The sequence below is a fragment of the Gordionus sp. m RMFG-2023 genome, chromosome 5, assembly GCF_954871325.1.
Source record: "Gordionus sp. m RMFG-2023 chromosome 5, tfGorSpeb1-WG-v2, whole genome shotgun sequence".
NCBI classification, from domain to species: Eukaryota; Metazoa; Nematomorpha; class Gordioida; order Chordodea; family Parachordodidae; genus Gordionus; species Gordionus sp. m RMFG-2023.
In genome coordinates, this window is record NC_088779.1 from 15,848,225 (window position 1) to 15,853,057 (window position 4,833).

At 24.1% G+C, this 4,833-nt stretch overlaps 1 long non-coding RNA gene across 1 annotated transcript; it reads left to right on the forward strand.

The window, feature by feature from the left end:
* The first annotated feature begins 2,236 nt into the window (after positions 1–2,236).
* Positions 2,237–4,290, forward strand: LOC135929861 (uncharacterized). Its single transcript, XR_010572647.1, has 3 exons — positions 2,237–2,555; positions 2,598–2,740; positions 3,459–4,290. It is a non-coding gene; the product is annotated as an uncharacterized LOC135929861 (long non-coding RNA).
* The last annotated feature ends 543 nt before the right edge of the window (positions 4,291–4,833 follow it).

The window sequence follows — 4,833 nt, forward strand, 5'->3', positions numbered from 1 at the left end:
TTCTTGATCTTTCTGAAGTACATATGAATAATTTATAATCATTAATGATCTATTACCAAACGATAATTTCTTCCAATATTACAACTGTCAAACAGATTTTCTCAAAATATTTTATTCCTACAAAAAAAAATATACAAAAAATAAATAAATAAATACGTACCGATAACATGACGTAGTGATGACAGGACATCGGAAAATAATAATATAGATTAGGCGAACACCAAAAAGATTAGGGAAGAGGGGGCTGGAATGGAAAAGGCACACTGAAAATTATATTTAATAACTAGGTGTGGTTGGGTAAAATGGGTTGTGTGTGAAGATAACATGTAAGTCATCTGCCCCTAAAGAATTTTTTCTAAATGATAGATGAATTGTTGTTGGGAGAGGTGTTGTTAAAGTAACTAGTTACATTTTTGCTAAAAAATAAGTGTAACTAGTTTTATTTTTTGAAATGTAACTGTCAAAAGTAACTAGTTACTTTAAAAAAATATATATGTATACAACTAAATATATATTATATAATTAATTTTATTTTTAATATGTTTTTTTTAAAATAAAAATAAATACTTTATTTTTTCTCTTCTTTTAATTATATATTTTTACATAGAATGTAGATATATAATTTTATAGTTTTATTATTTAAAAAAAACATATTAAAAATAAAATTAATTATATAATTGTATACATATATATTTTTTTAAAGTAACTAGTTACTTTTGGCAGTTACATTTCAAAAAATAAAACTAGACACTTATTTTTTAGCAAAAATGTAACTAGTTACTTTAAAAACACCTCTCCCAACAACAATTCATCTATTATTTAATTCTTTAGGGGCAGATGACTTACATGTTATCTTCACACACAACCCATTTTACCCAACCACACCTGGTTATTAAATATAATTTTCAGTGTGCCTTTTCCATTCCAGCCCCCTCTTCCCTAATTTTTTTGGTGTTCGCCTAATCTATATTATAATTTTCAGATGTCCTGTCATCATTACGTGATGTTATCGTAACGTATTTATTTATTTATTTTTTGTATATTTTTTTTTGTATATTTTTTTTTGTATATTTTTTTTTGTATATTTTTTTTTGTATATTTTTTTTTGTATATTTTTTTTGTATATTTTTTTTTGTAGGAATAAAATATTTTGAGAAAATCTGTTTGACAGTTGTAATATTGGAAGAAATTATCGTTTGGTAACAGATCATTAATGATTATAAATTATTCATATGTACTTCAGAAAGATCAAGAATCAGGCAAATATTTTTATCCTTTTTTTTTATTTACAGATTCCCTAATAACCTTACAACTCATTCCACTATTACTCACAAATCCATGTCAGACAATCTATCAAATGCACTTTTAAAAAATCCCAATTACAAACATCAAAAATTCTATTTCCAGTAATATTTCACCCATTTTAAAATATCGATTATCGGCAAATGTTAAATAATTTTCCGAACCGATCCAATAAAAAATGACGTTTTTAACAAAAAAAAATATTATAAAATTTTTAAAAAAAGTTATATATCTAAAATCCATTTAATTTTATGAATAAAATCGAAATTCATTTTTATGCTTAATTTTTTAATAATAATAATAATTAATTAATAAACATTCTGCCATATTGCGCATTCTGTTTATAAAAGTTGCGATAATCTCTTCAGAATCTGTTTTTAGTGAAATTGACAGTCCCCATCTCCGCAGACTGACCTCTGATAAATTGAAAATTTTGGTATTTCTAAAAATAAATCTTCGTATTAATTTTAAATATTTATTTCAAATTTCATACTATATTTGTTTATTACTTATTATATAAATAAGTGATTTATCAATAAAAATATTTTATATACTTTTAGAATTGCAATTGAATTGAATATAAACTATAACTGATTATTATAATATATTTAAATGACATATGATATGGTATAGTTAAATTATAGATGTTATACTAATAAAAAGTAGTTTCTTTACAGAATATAAAATTAGATAGGGGAGACCGGGGATAGTGTGTTCACAGGGTAGGTATTTCCTTCTCAAATAATTTAAAAATTAATAAAGTTTAAGATTTGAAATTTAAGCCAAATATGTATTATAATAAGGTGCTTAAGTAGGTCCAAAATTGTTTCGGACAAAATTGCTCATGACAAATTTTAAATGCCAATTTAAGTTTCAACATACCCAAAGTAACTTTTTTAAATTTTACATTTTCACGAATAACTTTTTTTATAAAAGTTGTTCAGACTTAATATAAATTCTAAATGATAAAAAAATCTCCATTTTATCATATATAAAAATATTGACAATCATTATGTTAATTTAATATTCTAAATTTAATTTTTAAATGATCCTGTGGACCTGGGGAAGGTATTAGCGGGGTGCGTCTTTTCCTTTTACATACATTCATTAAAATATTGGTTCTGATTTTGTAAAATGGTTCGAACATATATTAGAAAAACTAACAAAGAAAATAATGATAATCAAAAGGCAAGTATTCTTCAAATGCTGAAAGATAAGATACTAACTATGAATACGAATTTAAGTTATGGGAGGTATATTTATATATTTAAATAGTATATATTTAAGAAACTAAGCATTAAGAGGTATAATAAATTGTTCAAAAGGAATGAAGATTTTCAAGAGCTATATCTTCACAGATCAGTATTTTCTCCTATTCAAGAAGCTAAATTAACAGATTATTTAATTAAAGGATCAAGATTATTTATGCCCTAAACAAGTATTTTAATCCTTTGTTATATCATATATCTCTGTAAAATGAATTTTTTTATAATCTTTAAATTTATGCCATGGTATTTCTTTAGTTAAATAATAATAAACTTGAGAAAATTTTTTAAAATTATTTACATTATATGTTAATGAAACATCTTTATTAATTTTAAAATACTTTAAAGTAAGAATTTAACTTATACATTAGAATGATATTTATTTAAGTGTGTATGATATATATTTAAATAAAATGATGCTGCCATTTATGTATAAAATGATGCTGCCATTTATGTATAAAATGATGCTGCCATTTATGTATAAAATGATGCTGCCATGTATATATATTAATTTTAAAATGATGCTGCCATGTATTAATATTAATTTTAAAATGATTTATTAATTGTAGCATTATATATATTATATCATGCATTAAATCATATCTTACCTATATATTAAAGATTTAATTATGTGTGTATGATATATATTTAAAATAAAATGATGCTGCCATGTATATTAATTTTAAAATGATTTATTCATTGATTTAGCATTAAATTATATCATGCATTAAAACATATTTTAGTTCTTACCTATACAATAGAGGTTTAATTATGTATGATATATTTTATTATATTAATTATAAAATAAATTCAGAATAAAATTTAAGAATTAGGATTTTAATTAGATTGCCTTAATATATAAATAATTTAATGTCTTATGTTTAAATTTAGGTTAGAATTTTAGCTTATCAAATGGCCAAGAGGTATAGTTTACAAGTACCAAAATCTTGGGAAATAACTCAATCAGCTGGTGAAGACTGGTTTGGAGCATTTATTAAAAGAAATCCAACTATTTCTTTGAGAACACCAAAGGCTACAAGTATAGCCACATTGGATAGAACTGTTTTTGGACCTCTAAAAAATATTACAACAGTGCCTTGGATGCTTGGATGAGAATGCATCCAGGGAAAAGTTTTACTATATATGATATCCCTAGAGTAGTAAAGGATGTCCTTCCAAAAGCCACCTCAGCTTCAAATATCCAAAAGGGTTTTGAATCCTCAGGTATATGGCCCCTAAATCCTTTCATTTTTAATGATGAAAATTCTAATCCTTTATATTATAATAATAATAACGATTTTAAATGAGAATTTAAATTTATCTGAAATTATTTCGCAACCATCTGTCAGTGATAGTCCTGTTCCATCATCTTCTCACGGGGAAAAAGATTTTGCTCCAGAAATTATTAATCCCCATTCAACAATATTTAAAAAAACAACACGTAATCAAATGACCTCAGCCATTTTAACCTCTTCACCTTACAGAAAAATAGCCAGATCTAGGGCTAATAATCTGAAAAAAAAATCAAACCAATAATAAAAAAAGTTTAAATATGAATGCTGGCAAAAAAGAATTTTGTTTAGTGTGCCACAAAAACTATCAAACTCACCACCATAATGAAGATTGGTTCCAATGCCGTAATTTTCATTTATGGGCACATGGATCATGTTGTGATTTTAATCCATTTTTTATATGTAATAAATGTGTTGTATGTTAATATTTTATGTTTGTTATGATTTTTGTATGAAAAAAATGAATAAAATGCTTAGAAAATGATAGTCTAAAACATGCCCCACAAAAGGATAATACGTCCCCCGTCTCTTTTTCATGACTCAAAAATTTTCATTTTTTTTAAATTTAGATTTAAAAAAATATATAATATTTTTTTATTAGATATTAATTTCTACCGTAGATAATTATATAAAGAATAAAATAACATCAAAATTATTTTGATAAATTATTTCTCCTCCTTTTCACAGCCTCTTAATTTTTTATGGACAATATAACCCCGGTCTCCCCTATGATATAGAGATAACATTGCATCTTTCCGTAAAGGAAGAAATACAATTGAATTGTTGATTATAGCCTTAAAAATCAAATTAGAAAAAGTAACATTTCATAAATTTAACCTATATTTATTGACATTTCAAAAGCCTTCGACTCCATATGTAATCAATCCATCTGAAATACTCTTTTTATATAAAATCAACACACATAAAATCAAAATTATTAATATTTATGAAAATAGTTTCATTAACATCAAACA